This window comes from Phoenix dactylifera, unplaced genomic scaffold, assembly GCF_009389715.1.
Source record: "Phoenix dactylifera cultivar Barhee BC4 unplaced genomic scaffold, palm_55x_up_171113_PBpolish2nd_filt_p 002412F, whole genome shotgun sequence".
Lineage (NCBI taxonomy): Eukaryota > Viridiplantae > Streptophyta > Magnoliopsida > Arecales > Arecaceae > Phoenix > Phoenix dactylifera.
In genome coordinates, this window is record NW_024069636.1 from 15,213 (window position 1) to 34,414 (window position 19,202).

The 19,202-nt window shown below is 37.6% G+C and overlaps 2 pseudogenes; both read left to right on the forward strand.

The window, feature by feature from the left end:
- Positions 1 to 234: 234 nt before the first annotated feature.
- LOC103696772 lies at positions 235 to 17,395 on the forward strand (annotated as a pseudogene).
- Positions 3,777 to 4,213, forward strand: LOC120109572 (annotated as a pseudogene).
- Positions 17,396 to 19,202: the final 1,807 nt, after the last annotated feature.

The window sequence follows — 19,202 nt, forward strand, 5'->3', positions numbered from 1 at the left end:
GACACAAATTTAAGCACATAACTATTGTCATGTGGACCACATGTTTTGGGGATTCCACTTGATAGGCCAGTTCCTGAATGGCAAATTTCTGTGTAATAATCCTGTTTTATGCGAGATTGAGAAAAAAATATTTCAATTATTCATTGTAAAATGGTCTAAGAAGGCGAAGAATTTTGAAGAGTTAATAATTATAGCATTACGAGCAACTATATACCGATTAGCGTAGTTTAGTACATGCGAAAATGTGATGAGAAGTCTCAAAAATGGGACAAGGAAAGTATACAGGTACAAGCATAAATACATGATGCATAAATATTTCCTGAATAAGTTGCACATAATTTACAAATCTTATAAATTAATCTTTTGCAGTTAATATACAAATATACAAGTTAATAATTTTTTCCTCAAAAAATAAAATCTACAAATTATTTAAATATGGCGAACAATTATGAAGTCCTCACTGCCCACGGCTCTCCGTGATATATTGTTTTCTGACTTTACAGGATGTCTCTATACTCGTATACTATAAGACCCCCGCCTAAGGAAAAAAAATGAAGTCCTCGCACGATTTTTATTCATAACTCATCTCTTGGTGACTTCGGTATGAGTCCATATTTGTACGAAGAAAACTAGCTGTGTGTTTGTTCCATAGGTTAGTTACTCTCCAAATTCCAGACGGTCCCGCCTAAGCCCATGAATTTATGAACTATTGCTACTAAAAACCCAGCCCAACCAAGATTTCGAGTTGGCTAATTTGCTAGAGGGCTCAGACGATTGGCTGTCGAAGGTTGCTATGTACCTTTGAGGTGACAAGGTGGTGGTTGTTGTGCTTGGATGGCAATGGCTCAATGCTGGTCTCTCCTGAGTGGTGCTGGAAAGAAAGCCATGCTTGGACCTTTGCTACGATGTCGAATCTAACCTAAAATAGTAAAGACGAAGAAATTCTTTTATCGGAGAGTATCTAATATGGGAACTCTTCAATACCTAAGTTAGACGGATTCTCAAAGAACAGCGAAGGTGTTGTGAGAGCTGCATAACGACAACATGAAAGCATAAGAGAGCTCGAGAGTATTTATCTTAAGGGTCCTCTAGAAGTAGTATACATAAGCGAGAGTCGGCGCCCATTGTCCAAAAATTCAAGCATATAGAACGGTCGTTTTTGGGAGCCTATCACAAACGTCAAAAGTCAAGCGTGGGCTTTTCGCCCGCACACCATGCGCCGTGCATATTGTCCGCGCGATTATTGAGTCCACTTGCAATCATAGACGGGCTGTCGCCAGCTGGAGCTTCGTGGGACTTGGCCCTGAACCTAATAAAAATGGGAAGAGACCGTTGACTGGACCGGCTGCACCTCCTCGCCGTCACATGCACCAATACAAATGAACGGGTTCTCAAGCCCTTTTAGTGTCCCAAGCTTTCACATGAGGAGGTCAACCCATCTCCTTCTTCCTCTCCCCTTTCTTCTCTTTCAACTCCTCGTATCTTCTTCTCTGGCATCGGGCCTCAAAGGCCTTCGCTCAAGCCGGCGGTACTCTCGCAGAATCCACCGTGCCATTTGATGTGGGCGTGATCCTGGACACAAGGTCATGGATCGGGAACATAAGCTGGACTTGTATGTCCTTGGCCGTCGAGGATTTCTATGCGGCTCGTCCAACTACACCACGAGACTCAGGATCCACTTGAGGACACGGATGAAGATGCCTTTAGTGCGGCATCCGCCGGTACTCTCTCTCTCTCTCTCTCTCTCTCTCTCTCTCTCTCTCTCTGCGAGTGTGTGTGTGTGTGTGTGTGTATTGGGGTATGGCTTTGGTTAACTCGGAGCCTTGAAATATGACTGTGATCTGTTTTAATGACACCGTCGTTGTAGGGAGCTTCAAAGTAAATATCATAATAGTTGACACATGTTAGAGTGGTTGGTTCTATCTACAATTTGCTGTTTGATGCTAGGTGACTATATTTATGAACAATTGAAAATTGTTAGACTTATTTGAGTGGAATTGTGATATGCAGAAAAGAAGGGTGAGATTTATGTATGTATGTACGTACGTGCGCACAGACTTTGATAAAGAAGAGGGTAACCACTCTTCTTGAGTTCATAATCAAAAATGAGGCATTCAAATTAAAAAATCTCCACCAAGTCAATATTTATTACCAATGAAACTACTTTGAAACCACAAATCACTTGTTTTGATATTCTATAACCTAAAGTGAATAGATAAATGATGTGAGATCATATTTTCTATGGTCTAAGTATTAAAATCTATTGATTTCAATCTATATATATTGTAGCATGCATGTATAAATCATGATTAATAAGGTGAATTTTCAATTTAAATGTTGTACCATATATTTTAGCATGCTAGCACAATGAAAATCGTTCCATATTCATATGACCCATCGGTTAGAGAACACCAAAATATACTATATTTATTTTTTTGGTATTTTAGTAATATAGATTATAATTAATGATATGAATTTTCAATTTGAATACTTTATTGTTGATTTCAAACTCGAGGGAACTAGATACTCCGCCTCTCAAAAGGAGCATAATCTATCTTTATCTCTCTCTCTCTCTTTCTGACACACACACACACACACACACATATATATATAAGAGAGAGAGAGAGAGAGAGAGAGAGAGTTGGACTTGGCTATACTCGAGTGCGTCTCCCCTTAGATCCGGTCATAACAAGATTGGATGATAGGGATTCAAATAGATAATCTGAGCCATTAGATATAATCTGTTATCTCTAAATTGTCTACACACTAGAAAGCATATGATTTGAAGATCCATAGCCTATCCATCAAGTGGCCAAAAAATAGACAGTTTAAACAACATGAAATAGTACATATTTTTTTGACCACTTGATGCACAGGCTAAAAGTCTCCAAATTGCATAACTTGATTTGTAAGTATTATAAAGATACTAAATCATATGCAATGGCTTGGATCATCGATATGAGACCTCCATCATCCAATCTAGACATGATTGGATCTGAGTTGAGATCCATTTGAGTGTAGCCTAGTCTATCTCTCACTCCACACACACACACACACACACATATAGTTGGACTTGACTACAATCACTACAGAAAAATAGAGGAATGCCGGCATATATATACCGATGCCAGGTAGAAGTATCGGTAATTTTGGCTCCGACGCCAAAATTTGCCGATGCTTCTAAATAGCGTCGGCAGGGATGAAACTAAGACGACACTAATTAGCATTGTCGAAAGCAAATAGTAAGATGATGTTTATAAGTGTCGTCGGATGCCAATGAGGAAAAAAGGCTAGATGATGCTTAAAAGCATCATCGGAATCCTATGCACTAACCCACTTTTAACCTTAACTTCCCACTAAACTCTGCCTAAACACTAACCTAAAACGACACTTATAAGCGTCGTCGGAGGCCAAGTCCCCCCATAACTAACCAATGCCTTATGTTACTTATTATCATACTTTTTTTGGACCAACGCGCCAGTTGTTTTTAGAAATTGCGTCGTTAGATGCATTGTATCCGAATGGGAGAGCACCGCGGATCGCGATCCGCATGCTATTTTGGAAGGAGTTCTCCACTATTCGCTACCAAACAATCCAACTCTCTAAATCAATGCACGCACGCAAAAATTTCCGAAATTTCAAACCTCCTGACTCTCCCTCACCTTCCCATCCCCTACAAATATCCCCTTCCCTGCTCCAAGTCTCTACATTCCTTCTCCAAGCCCTAATCCCCAATCTTCTAATTTGAAACCTTGATTGTAGCTTTCGTTTTTGAAATGGCGAGAACCAAGTAGATGGCATGAAAGTCCACCAGCGGCAAGGCCCCCCACAAGCAGTTGGCGACGAAGTCGGCTCGAAATCGCCCCGGCCACCGCTCTCCTGCTCGAGGATGGTGGCATTGCAGGAAATCTGCAAGTACCAGAAGAGCATAGAGCTTCTCATCCGCAAGCTCCCCTTCTAGTGCCTCGTCCGTGAGATAGTCCAGGACTTTCAAGACAGACCTCCACTTCCAAAGCTCCATTGTCGCCACCTCTCGAGGAGGCCGCCGAGGTATATCTCGTCGGTCTCTTCAAGGAATACCAGCCTTTGCGCCATCCATGCCAAGCGCGTTACCATCATGCCCAAAGACATTCAGCTCAACCGTCAGATCCATGGAAAGAGGGCCTAATCTTATTCCTTAAAAGCGTCGTCAGAATCCTACGCATTAACACACTCTTAACCCTAACTTTCACTAAACTCCGCCTAATCACTAACCTAAGACGATGCTTATAAGCATCGTCAGAAAGCTTAAGGACTTTAGACAATGTTTATAAGCATCGTCGGAAGCCTAGGACCTAAGACAACGCTTATAAGCATTGTCAGAAGCTTAGGACCTAAGACGACGCTTATAAGTGTCGTCGGAAACCTAGAACCTAAAACGGGATATTTATAAGCATCGTCAGAGGCTAAGTCCCACCACATTGCTATTAGCCGATGCATACAAGTGTCAGCAAAGGGCAATGCTAATAAGTGTCGCCAATTAGCGATGCTTATAAGCATCGGTAGTTAGCAACACTTCTTCATCTGTCAGCAATTTTTTTTTCAACACAATTGTTGGATGCTTGCGACACTTTATAAAGCGTTGCTAATAAAACTAATGATGCTTATAAACATCGGTATAAGGCAACAAAAAGAGCGTCAGCAATGCTCTTTTTTTTGTAGTGAATCAAGTAGATTTCTACTCAGATCCGGTCAGTTCTACATGAGACAATGAAGGTCATACATCGATATATGATTTGGAGATTCCTACCTATGCATCAAGTGATTATATATATATATATATATATATTATATATATATATATATATATATATATATATTATATTATTTAGACTATTCAATTTTTTGAACCACTTGATGTATAGACTAAAAGTCTCCAAATCATATGATTCTTTATGTGTAAGTAGTTCAGAGATAGTATATTATATCCAACAGCTCAGATCATCGATGTAAAAACTGTCTTCCAATCTGGATGTTTGCTCTCTTTCCATTCCCATCGAATGTACGACGAGAATCCATGGGCGGAGTCCCATCTAGATGTGTTGGAAGCAGAGTGGTAACATGTCAAATGATGAGGGTAGATAGGCGCGGGCATGCCATAAAGTGTTGGATCAGCCCGAAAGATTATGATTAATTGAAGGGAGGATAGAGAGTAGCATAGGGTCTAAATGCCTTCACCTTCAACGATTTTCTTCATCGTCACACCATCGTTCGAAGAGGAGGCAGATGTGGATAAGGAATAAGGAGTATAGTAGTGGGCTATGGTGGAGATATAGTGCTAGGCTAGAATAATAGAAAGCTAAGTAACTCCTACTCCTAAAGTAGAAACTATGATATACTAAAATAGGATAAAAATATATTGGATTTGATTATCCAAGGGTGCTTTATACAAAGTATAAATCAATTATTTATACTAATAATACAATAAGTATCACTTGGATAGTTTAGTACCTACATTTGGCCTCCACTCTTAATAGTTCTGATAATTGATGCTAGTCATCTACCTGCTTATGTTCGTCTACTAGCATGATTCTTTGCAATACTCGTCAGTCTGATATTCATACTTTGTCAACCCTGGCCTATCATTAACCTTTCTTCGGCTTGTCCCGATATGATTTTTGTTGGCTGTCTCTCCATAATTGTACTGCAGCATGGTTTTCTCAGTCTATTCCTATTATTAGCCATCTAGGTGATCACGTTGGCACTAGAACCTTGGCTCTAGGCTTGAAAGTCTTGTTTGATTCTACTTTAAAGCTTCCATGTGTGTGGTGTTAAGATATGGTGTAATTGTGTAAATACTAGGCCTGACAAATTTGAATGGAGATCCACTAATATGTAGCCAATTCTCTCTCTCTTCTCTCTCTCTCCTCTCTCTCTCTCTCTCTCTCTCTCTATATATATATATATATAATATATATATATGAAAGAAATTAGTAGTTGGTAATAATTTGGATATTATGAAAATGTGATTTGTCCGTAATAGATGTGGGCTGTCAACACATGTTGCTTATCATCTAGAAAGATATTCGTAGTTGGTAATGGTTTGGATATTAGAGAAGCATGTCGACAACTTGCACTCATATAAGGATAGCTGGCTATAATCACGATAGGTCGATATAACTTGAGATGGACCCCATATTACACATTGTTGTTACTAAATTCTTTCAAGGACTTTATTGCCACCAACCATCCTTTGTTTTATTAAAGGAAAATTTGATGAACCCAAATAATTAATTAAGATGTCCAACCGTCCTTTCTAGATGCTCCTTATTTCATCAAGTATGATCCTTAGATTTTGTTCTAAAGGGGAAGAACTAAGATAAATCCATAAAGTGAAAATGAGAGTGCATTTATCAATTTGTCTTCCTTTACATCTAATTAAATTTCTTTGTATTCTATATGTAACTTTGTAAATATATTGCTACTTTTTAGTAGAGAAGTGAAATGCACTTCTTCATGCACAATATAGCCAAATACATGCAATGCACTTGAGAGAAATCATGGACGGATCTGATCTAAAGACACTTCTATTAATATAATTTATTTGCTAAGGACTCGCAGAGTTCCTAGAAAGAAAGGGGCCAAGTTGAGATGCCATATATGCATGAGAAAATCATGCAATTTGATCGGGTAAAATAGTTAATGGCAGGTTCAAAGTAATGACAATAAACATTTTGCTAACATTAATTAAGTTAAACACTTCTGAACCTTATAAAATATTAATTCTCATCTTGCTTAGTTTCATCTTAGGTCTCAGGTCTCTAGTGTCTGATAAAAAGTTGATATGGTCTCGGAGTATGAGTAATTTAACATCTACTCAGTGACACTAATGTTGGAAATTTACATATAAACTATTATTCAAGTAGGAACTTGTAAATAAAAATAAATTTCTTTGTATGCTTGTACCTCAGGAATGTGCATATAACTTAATGTTAGAAAAAAGGATCTACAAGTATTTTTTTCATCCATATAATCCGAAATCGGCAGACAATTGTCGAATTCACTTAAGCTTGTAATTCTTACCCACATACGTAATTTGTAGTTGAACCAGGGATATGGAAATAATTTTCCTCAGCTTGGTCCTTACAAAGTAGGTCGTAGGGTATCCGCCGACTTCATGTAAAGCTTTATAATTTATATTGCCCAAGTCTGGGCGGCTTTCCACGCGAACAAAACATCGTCAAAAAGGAGAGATTCCGGCGGGTCGCGATGCTTTCCGTCGCCCGACCTCCCTCCTCCTCCTACTCGCCTCCTCGAGTCGTAAGGTACGGGCCGGTCCCAAACCCTAGTTTTCCCGAATCCAAGAAATCATTTTCTTGAACTGTGCCAAGAACGGTTTTTCTTTCTCCTGCGCTTTCCCTTATCTTTTACCGAAGAATTTTGGGCGTTTATTCTTCGTATCTGGCTTCGTTTCGTGTATTATTTGATTACGTGTCCTGATTTCTGTGTATCTTGATCTTGCTACCGTATTTGCAATGGTTTATAGTTGAATGCGTTCGGTTCTTTGTGCAATATATGTTGAACCTAAACCATTTGTGCCTAAAGATAAACTCTCATGTTCCAAATGTTCAGAAGGCTTGATTAAGGGATTGAATCAAATAAAATAGTATATTGAAAGCCTAACATCTCTAGGAAAATGAGAAGTTTTAGCATGCTGAAAATATAAATCTTAGCATAGAATTTTGGTTGATTATTTGGTGAGAATAGGTTGGGTTTTTTTCAATCGAACTGTGGTCATCAAGTTTTAGAACTTCCTGTGACTGGCAATTAACCTGATGACATGCCAGCCCAGTTTGTCAACCCGCAAAAAGATCAATGCTGAAATCATGACCAAGAAAGGGATCAGCGGTAACATCTGGAAGGCTTTGATAAAAGTGTTTTTCTGTGAATCAGTATTTTTATTTTTATTTTCTTTTTATTTATTTCATTAGTTTTTTTGACATTACTCAGAAATTTCTTCCATGGGTTATGTTTTACAAGATTCTTTAATTCACCCAAAAAATTAGTTCCCATTAGATCGATGGAGTGTTTGAAATTATTCTTTGATCCTGGAATCCTATCTGAAAAAGTGAGATGAGTGTAATTGTAATGAGTAGGACTAGCATTATTTTGACTGGGGATTAGAGTTTAAGATTAAGTATAGGTTGGATTCAATCCATGACATTGGAAAGATCTGTTTTGTACATGTTAATAATATAATCTACGAATTTCTTTGATTTTTGTAACCATGAGTGCTTAAACTTGGCGCTAGAAACCCCCCAAGAAGATGCAATGATTTTGACCATGAAAAAGATATTAAAATCTGACAATCAGTGGTTTAACTTTGCAATTGAGGCACAATTAGAAATAGTAAAGTGACCATAAAGGATTAAACAATCAAAGAAATGTCCTAATACGTTAAGGAAAAGATGAGGCGGAAGTAGTAATGTGAACTTGATTAAAATGGGTTCCTGCATGATAGTGAAGCATTTGCTTTGTTCATTTGATGGAAAACTCTAGTGGCAGAACTCCTGTTCATGGTTATTTTGTAGTTCAGAAAGGGGGAAACTGACACACAAGCACCTAAACTAAATATGCCGATCTTTTTTGATGATTACCAACATCTTTATTACCTGACCTTAGGTTTATCCCAAAGTACCTGCACTCGACACTTAAACATGGACATTGATATGACTTGGACTCTATAAGAAGAAATTTTTTATATTGAGATCATGCCTTCATCCAATGCACAGCCTTGTCCATATAATGTAGAACAACATATAGTTTCCTTTAATATATCTTCTTTTAGCAAAGAACCATAGACAATTACCAATGTACAATTGATTTGATTTTAGAAACATTTTAATAAAACTTGTTGGCACAAACGTTGGAACATATTGTCAGAATTGAATCTTGCAAAAGAAATCCTGAATGGGTTGATACTTGATAATTTCTTACCATGTTTCTAAAGTTTTCATGAAAGCTATATGATCGTGATTGACTTGTTTACCATGAAATATGAGAAGCAAGCATTGGTGGGTGCGTGCCAACCCCTATGTACCGGCCATCATGTAAGATTGGACGCATTGGTGGATTCCCCTGGGAACTTGCATATAATAATGTGCATTAACTATAAAAAAGGGCTGCTATACTGACCTTATCTTACACCTAGAAATCTATGTTTGAACTGAATGGCCTCCCAATAGGTTCTTGTTTTCTTTTCTCTTCCATTCATCTTTTACTTCTTTCTTAGGTCAATCTAATGTTCCGCCTAAAATTAGTCTGTATTAGTTTAGGTACTTTCATACTTTTTAACTAATTCAAATATAAAAATCTTGTTGTTGCACATGTAAGAGGTAATTTTATAAATTTAGTTCACACTTTAAAAACTTATATGATAACTCTTTTGAAATGTGTGATGCATTTGTTGTGTCATTGTTACTAGATTGCAATTAATGTAGATTAATACCAATGTGTGTGCACATCTATCATCAAGCAATAGAGTTGTTTCTCCTCCTTCCCTGATAGGTATTGATTACAAAGATGATATCATCTCACCCAAGGTTGGTGGAACCCTCGCGAACGGGACGGTTCTGGCCGTTCCAAACCGTACCGGTGGCTCGCCGGTACCGATTCCGACAACGGAAATGAGACCCATTGCCGGAGCCGGAAAAGGAGAAGGAAAGAGAGAATGAGAGGGAGAGAGAGAGGTCGGGATGCCGGCGGAGGGCTGCCAGAGGGCGCGGCCGGTTCTGTTTCGAACAAAACTAGGGCTCGGCCATAGCTTAAAAAATTTTGCGATTTTTAAGTAAAAGATTTTGCAATTTTTAAGTAAAGTCGGCAAGCGATTTGCCGACTTTACTTAAAAATCACAAAATTTTTTAAGCCGCGGCCGATTTTTCTATTTCGAACGGCCTCTCGCCGGCCCTCTGCCGGTGTCTACCACCCTCCGCCAGCCTCCTTCCCTCTTTCCCCCTTCTCTCTCTCTCTTTTTCTCTCTCCCACGATACCATGCCCTCTGTCGGTATAGGCCTGACACGGTCTGTACTAACTTGTGCCGCCGGAGAACCGGTACGGTGCTCGGTATCGATTCCTCCGACCCTGATCTCACCCAAGATAGGTCTAAAGAACAACTAAACCATGATATTACGATTTTTGTGGTTCACCAACATGCAGTCATAAGGCATGAACTTGTAGAAAAGAATGAGGTTTAAACTAAGCGGCTTTGTAAGATGTATTGTGATGTCCTGAATTTTTGATGGGTAAGCTGGGCTTGATTAAGTGATTGTAAAGTCACTATATCTCTATATTCTTGTGAGCACTACAATTTGATTAAGATTTGAAGACTGGTGTCTTTCCAAACAGACCTGCTTTATTATGTGCTTTGTTTCTTTTCTCTACCTAATAAATATGTGCCCATAATTGCTTATTTACATAATACAACATGATGAAAACTATGTATCATTAAGCAGAGATTCTGATAGTAAAACTTTTCTGGTTTATGGGTGAAGAAGTATAAGATAAGCATAATAATAAAATTGTTTTGTGTTTGTTTATGTGTGTGCATTATGTGTGTTGCATGTTGCATGGTCATTGATTGAAAACATGAAAGTGCCTAATGTTGGTGACAAGTGAGTTCTTGGAATTAGGTACTTTTAGAAATGGATCTATGCTATTATCTCCAAAATAGATGATGCAGTTTAAGGAGAAGCACCACTGGCTGAATGAGCCATAGGATTCTGGATTGACTTGATTGAGTGGTTCGAGGATCAGGTTCTTTGAAAATGCACATGATTATATCGGGGTGACTATTTATGAATTTACTGACTGCAGTTCGAATAAACTTTCTACTAGCCTCATATATGCTATATCAAATTGTTATGGCATATATTATTGTGAGCGTCATCATTGCTAACATTTCCTATGGGAATGCAGCTATCGATCTTCTGAAGAATGTTCAAGTGCAAGCAATTATCGGGCCACAAACATCAACCCAGGCTAAGTTTGTAATAGAACTTGGGAGACAAAACTCAGGTCCCAATCATTCTTTCTCAGCAAAGAGCCCATCTCTTTCTTCCCAAAATTCATACTTTATTCACACTGCATGGAGTGACTCCTCTCAAGCAAAAGTTATTGCTTCTATTGTTCAAGCCTTCAAATGGAGGGAAGTTGTTCCTATCTTTGAAGATAGTGACTATGGTAGTGGAATTGTACCTTATCTGGTCGATGCCTTCCAAGAAATTGGTGCCCGTGTCCCATATAGGAGCAAAATCCCTGTTTCAGCTACTAAGAATAAAATTTTAAATGAGCCTCTACAAGTTGAAAAACAAACAGACAAGGGTCTTTGTTGTGCAACATGACATATTCTTTAGGCCTTCAGCTATTTCAAGTGCAAACAAAGCTGGAATGATGAAAGAAGGGTATGTCTGGATCACAACGTATGGCTTAACAGATCTTGTGGATCTAAATGGTTCATCAGCCATCAGTGTAATGAAAGGTGTCTTGGGTGTAAAGCCTTATATTAGAGAAACCAACAAGCTCCGTGATTTCAAGGTGAGGTGGAGAAAGAAATATTATCAGGAAGATCCAAATGCTGAAGTACGTGAGCCCACCACTTTTGGTTTATGGGCTTATGACACGGTGTGGTCACTTGCTGCAGCAGCAGAGGTCTCAAAAGTACAAACTATACATCTCAAGAGTTTGATGTCTATAACAGCTCAACTGACTTGGCAACACTTGGATTATCTCTTACTGGCCCAAATCTGCGCAGTCAGATAATAAACAGCTATTTTGATGGCATGAGTGGGAAATTTCATTTCATTGATGGCCAGTTAGAGTCCGGTGCCTTTGAGATAATTAATGTGGTACGACATGGTAAGAGAAGGGTTGGGTTTGGACTCCAGCATACAACCTTTCTCGGCATATGGACATGAAGGCTGATCTTAAATTCATTATATGGCCTGGTGACACTAAGACTGTACCTAAGGGATGGGAGTGGCCAACAAGTGGGAAAAAGCTCAGAATTGGGGTTCCAGTAAAACCTGGGTTTCCCCAATTTGTTTAAAGTCGAAAAGGATAATAAAAATAATAGCCGGATTGGAAAAGCATACTGCACAGATGTGTTTGATGCTGTAATGGCTGCACTACCTTATCATGTCCCTTATGAATATGTGCCCTATGAAGATGCCAAGGGAGAGAGCAATGGGACGTATGATGATCTTGTTTACCAGGTCTATCTTAAGGTGACGACAATTATTTGCATTTACTTATTCTTTTAACTTGGGGAAAAGTAAGGTTTTCCTCCCAAACAATCATGTACTTCTATGACCACTATGGATCTGTAGTTCTTGCTGCATATAGAACAGCTTTCCGCTATATAATTGTTAAGCCTAGCTTTCATGCTCTGAAGTTTCAAATTCTTTTTTGTGTCTCTCTTTTTTTCATTCTCTTTCTTCTTTTTTTTTCATTCTTTCGAGAACCAAGCCCAGCCAAAAAATGAGGGTAAGGGTGGGATTGATTCCAGGTCTCCACACAAGAGACTTTACCAATACATCCAGTTGGCAACCTCATTTTCAAAGACATGTAGGTTCAATGATTTGTAATTCTGTGCCTTGTTATGAAGTTGTTAAAAGATAAGGGGAACTGAAATCTCATAATAAAATTTGTCATTAGTTGATTCGACAGCGATGACCTTTAAGGACTTCCTAACTGATTGTAGCATAAGTATGATTAGCATTCCAATAGGTGGCAAATGAATTGATGGGTAACGAAGGGGTCATGAGCTCCTACATTACATTATTCTGTTGGGGCTTGCCATACATGAATTGTTGTGAATCAAATGATCTTCTTACTAATTCAAATCATTATTTAGATTGGGTTTAATGGAAATTCAATATTTCTGTTCACAATGCCTGTTTAAATATTATTCAAAATGTGATTTGTATTGACCAATTTGATTAGTTTGTAATTATTTACATTATTAAATTGAACATCCTTGATCCTAATCATTTTTTCTCATGTCATTGTGATTTGGAGTTTATCTGTGTCACTATTGGTTGAAATTTAAGCCATTACTATAAAACACCTCATAACTAAAGATAAAAAAATATATTGTTCACAGTTTGTAATTTCAGATCATATATTCTTGTTAATAGTATTTTAGCACATATCCTATTGAAAATTTCTCCTTGCAGTTAGGCCTCAAAAACTGAATAGGCTCATGTGTGCTATTCAAAGTTTTAGATTCTTATAGGTGTATATTTGCAGCTACCTTGTCTTCAGCGCTGTTCAAGTTGCTGCTTCTATAGTGAGATTCAAACACCAAATTGTGCTTTTCTTTAGCACTTCCTCGCCTGCTTTGCCTATCGGTTTGTGTTACCTACTCCTATCCTTTGTATCTTCTCCTACCTCTCTTCCTTCATTGCCCTAGCCCTTCCCTTCAATTGCTCTTTTCCTCCATGAGCCCACTAAACCCTCCATTTTCAATCCCATCTAGAAGGGCCCTCTGGTCTTGAGCTCCTCGGAGGTCTTCTTTTTTAACCCTGTAGTTGGCTTGTCTGCTGTGGGCTTTGTCGGGGCCAGCTTAGGGATGAGATCGTTGACTGTGGTGGTAATGATCTCATTGGGAACCACTACTCGGGTTTCAGTAGCAAAAATTAGGCATTTGGTATTATAGGCCATATCAGAGGGAAATTACAGGTCACTGGAACTTGTGCCTCTTCATTGACATCACCACGACTTGGCATTGGAGGATGAGTCCTTGCCACTACATCTATTCCACATCAAAGTGGCCTCAACCAGGGCCTTTAGTCCTCGATGTTTTACCTGGATGATGTCCCCCTCAACCCCTCACTCAGCTTTTAACCTTGAAGATGTTGGAAAGTAATCATATCAAAGTGATTGAATGTGGCGAGCTAGTATCACTCCCAACTATTGCTTATTACCAAAGACCTCATCTGATTAGTTTGTCAAACACTGATGACCATTGTCATTCTTGTAGATTCCAAAGAATGTATTGGGATTGGGTGGTTGTTGGGTCCTTGATAATAGAGAATCTCATTGCTTAAGAAAAGTGGCATATAAGAGGAAGGCAAGAGGAGATGGATTTTTTCGCTCTTTCTATTAAGTTTTAATGGTAATTACCAAAGATTTTTATGGTTTTCTGATAATCCAATGCCTAATATTTAACTAACAACCAATTCTAGGAAACTAGATCAGTATGGCTGCTAGACATATATAAATCTTGCAGGTAAATATGGCCTTTTAAATGTAAATGCACTATGATGAGGGTATATATGGACAAGTATCCTAGAGAAAAACTGAAAAATATGTATCCATGAATGATATTGCTTTATGCTTTTCTTATAACATCATCTCATTTCAAAGGATCATATGCCTGTAAGGTTTGGATTAGATTTCTAAATTCCATAATTCTTTTCTTTGTTGGAAGTGGTTATGTTTGCTTTAGCGATAGTCCCTTTTGTGAATTTTATGCAGGTTTGAAATTATTTATTACATCTCTACTTTATGTTTTAATTAAAGATCTAAGTTGATGAGTTAGATTTTAAACATCTTTTTTTTTGGTAGCATTTTCCTTTTGACCAAGCTGTAGTAAGTCTTTATGATGTAAGATGTCATTCTGATCTCTTTGTAGTCAGATTTTCAATCTGAAATATGCGAGAACCTCGATAATTAATGTAAATATCTAGGACATGAGGAAATGTTATTTAAAAAAAAAATGTTAGAATATTATCTTTTGAGCATTTTATTGAAGTTTCTGTAAGTAACATGCACAACTTAAAGGCCAAGAATCCGCTATGCTTTTAAACAAAAGCAAATGGACATCTAAGGCTTTATGATCCATGTTCACATAAAATATATGCTTCCTCTGTGTGCAACATAATCTGCCTTATAACAATTGAGACCTGCAGTCAGATTATTCAATTCTCCATGTTCGCATGAAAATATATGCTTCCTCTGTGTGCAACAATATCTGCCTTATAACAATTGAGACCTGCAGTCAGATTATTAAAATTTAAATACTGGCACATCTTGTTACTACAGAGGGCCTCTATTAATTTTGTTTTTCTCATTTGGAGCCGAATGCAGAACCTTGATGCTGTGGTGGGTGATGTGACAATCATAGCCAATCGATCTTTATATGTGGATTTCACATTGCCATACACTGAATCAGGGGTGTCCATGCTGGTACCTATTAAGGACGAGCGCCATAAAAGTGCATGGACCTTCTTGGAAACCATTGACTACTGATCTTTGGTTGGCGAGTGGTGCTTTCTTTGTCTTCACAGGGTTTGTGGTGTGGTTTCTTGAACACCGGATCAACAATGAGTTTAGAGGTTCACCTGCACGTCAACTTGGTACTGTCTTCTATTTCTCCTTTTCCACACTTGTCTTTGCACATAGGGAGAAGGTGACAAGCAACTTGTCAAGGGTTGTGGTGATCATATTGGGTGTTTGTTGTTCTCATACTTCAGTCTAGTTATACTGCCAGCTTAACCTCAATGCTCACAGTGCAACAACTTCAGCCAACTGTCACTGATGTAGATGAGCTCATTCGAAGTGGGAACCATGTTGGATACTTGAATGACTCTTTCATGCCTGGCTTTTGAAGCGGTTGAATTTCAATGAGTCAAGGATTATAGCTTACAACTCTCCTGAGGAGTATCATGAGGCCTTGTCCAATGGAACTGTTGCAGCCATTGTTGATGAGATACCTTACATCAAAGTATTCTCTTCCATGTACTGTAACAAGTATGCCATGGTTGGACGTACCTACAAGACTGATGGATTTGGATTTGTAAGTAACATTTTCAAATTTTGAATGCATACATACAATAGAAACACAAGCATGCACATAAGTCATAGTCTCAAGCATTGAACTAAACCTGGAAAATACCTACCTTTAACATGTACACGTAATTATTTACTTTATCAATTACTAACTTGCTAGTAAAGGAGTCCTGAAATCTATTAAGTAGAAGATAAAGAAAGGGAGCTAGTTCAACTTATGGTGTGAGATTTTTGCTATATATGCAAATAAAAAAAGGAAAAAGAAAAAAAAAAGAAAAAAGATTGTACATTTAGCTGTTATGTTTGTAGGGCAAAGTGTATTAGGGGAAAACACCCATGATTGGGCATGCTTTAAATGCAGAACTGAATCTATCCTTCTATATTATAACCATGACGAGCATTATCTCATCTATTTTGTGTTTGCATTATGAATGAATATAACGAGAAAGGGAAGTTGTTGGCAACTTTATCGTATTCTTACAAGTTACAATTTTCATCCAGGCAATCGTTAGTGGCCTGGGTTCTTTTCCTGCAAGTTTGAGCCCGTATCTTAACATACTTTCCTTCTATATTGTTTCAACACAACCATGACATAGTTTTTCGGCTTTCATAAACTTCATTCTAGTAGAGCATTCTATGCTCCACCAAGCATGTTATTTTTAAACTATTCAATTACCAGTCTAACTAGAGATCCTATTTCGCATCTCTCCTCGTTGCTACACTAATAATGTCCTCACCAAGGAATGCTGAACCGGCTGGTACAGGCTGGTTCAGCCTATACCAAATCGGTCCGGTCTCTGACTAGTTCGATTTGGCGTTAGAAAACGTCACCGATCTGTATCGGCGCATACCGGCTAGGCCAAATTTTTTGAGCATTTGGATGCGTGAATTAGGCCGAACTAGTGGTACCGGTTCGGTACCCGTACAGTACACCGAATCGATCCAGTGGCCGACCGGTACGTCTATTAGTACCGGTTCGGCGATCCTTGGTCCTCACCTCTTCAAGTCTAAAATGCTCAAACTGCAATTTGTACGGCATTGTTTGTTTCATAATATCTCTTTACATCCAACGGTTTGATATGCAAATGCAGGACGTTGGTGTCATTCTTCCATACTATGAATGGTTTTTTTTGTGGGCTAGTTGTCTCTGTAATCTTTCGGAATTTACAAGTTTCTAGAAATCCCAGCAAACATTATAATTTACTGATCCATCAATTTAAGCTTAGGAGTAAATGCAGAGGAAACTTGAAGCAACAATTCTAGAACCATCTTTCCTGACATTGTATCTTTGTTTATTTCCTCTATTACAGGTCTTCCCAAAGGGTTCGCCTTTGGTTCCTGATGTATCGAGGGCAATTCTAAATGTAACAGAGAGTGCAAAAATGAACGAGATTGAGAGAGAATTATATAGGAATGGAAGCTGTTCTGACCAAAGGGATACAACCATCATTCAGATAGTCTTACATTTAATAGTTTTTGGGGTCTATTCCTCATAACTGGGGTTGCTACCCTTTGTGCCTTAGTTCTTCATTTGGGTAGCTTCTTTATGAACATCGAAATATATTGAGAACTTGTGATTCGGAGAACTCTGTACGTCAGAAGTTTTGCTCTGCTGGCCAAACTCTATGATCAAGCAGATCCATCCCTGCATGGACCAAAGAAGACAGGAACTGGGGATGAGCAGGTAATAAGCGATGTTGTGCCTTCACTTCATAACAGCGAACTGCAAAGCCCATCAAGCATCTCCAATTATGAACATGGATACTTTGGGCCTGAGGATGATACAGGAACCCCACCAGAGGAACAGGAACTCCAGGTAGAGAGGTTGCTAGTCGTAATCCAGACCCTCCATCATTTGCAGAGATGCTTAATGAGAGGTAATGTCATTTTCCATGTCTAAATACTGATTTTCACTATTTAAATGGTCATGTGGCTGTTCCACAGTTAACACCGGAAGGTCATTTGTCTAATATTTCTTTATTAGGCATGAAAAGAATCATGTCAAAAAGAGAGAGAAAATCTAGACATAACACAATATCTTTGGTAATGGACAGCAGATGTGATCCTATTATAGAATCTTTTTCTTGATGATATGAGGTACTTTGTACGATTTCTGGTTGTTTTTGTTTTAGAAATGTGATTTATGATAGTTCTGTAGTTATCTCCTTGTTCCTAAATCTCTCAAGTTGGATGCTGTCACACTGGTGTTTTATTTAATTTAGAGGAATAAATGTCCTCACAAATCATAAACACCATTTCAAGTAACTTAAGGCCTCAATTTGGTTATTCCAGTAGGAGAGCCGAAAAGCATTTCATGAAGGGTCATAATCTCTTTTGGGATGATTTTAAGGTGCTTAATAAAAATAAATAGCTTTCTATCCCATCCAAAAGCTGAAAATGTTTACTAAGAAAAACTTCCAATTTGAAGCTTTTACGCAAAAGCTCTATTTGAGAAAATGCCAGAAAAATATTTTATTTTAATAAAATTCTGCACAAATGAGAATACCTATGCTAAATCTTCATAATTCTTCCTAATAATATAATATATATAGTATAGTATCATATAATATAATATAATATAATACTATTATTATGTAATAACATTATTATATTATAATAATGCTATAAATATTGTAATATGTTTAGAATAAATACAAAATTATTATTTTTCATAATTTCCGTGCTAATTTGTTCATAACATATTATATATTATTATAATAAAAGCATAATATTATTACATTATAACATATTATATAATAATTTTATAAAATAATTTTACACTTTAATAAATATAAAATTTATATTTTTATTATATATTTATGTTAAAATAACATAAAAAATAATTTATGAATTAAGAATATTTTATAGTAATAGTTTTTGAAAGTATAAATAGTTAGATTGCTGAAAGCATTGTGTAGTGTTTGTTATTATCATTTTCTGATACTAAAGTATTTTTTCGACTTGATTATCAAATAGATATTAAAGTTCGTTGAGCAGTAAATAATTTTATTTAAAGCTCGATTAGTAAAAGTTATACTATCCCACTTCAATACCAAACTAGGTCTATGTCATAATTTATTCTGTCGGCTTAGATGATTTAGCCCGCCTCTTTTGTACATGCTTCTTCTTACGTAATGTCTGGCTGCTATTATTGATTGGAAATTTTGTGGGGCTCACTTGACTGAGCATAAAGCATTTAATATGTTCCTTATTAGAGAACACTATGGCGGTGCATTATACCATCACCCTCATGAATTGCACTAAACCAGCAAGGTAGATGAAAGTTCGTACCTAGGGTTGCACGCGGAAACATTTTTATCATGCCCCAAATCTGGAGCATGATATGGTCATGCTATCGGAGGGTACAATCCACG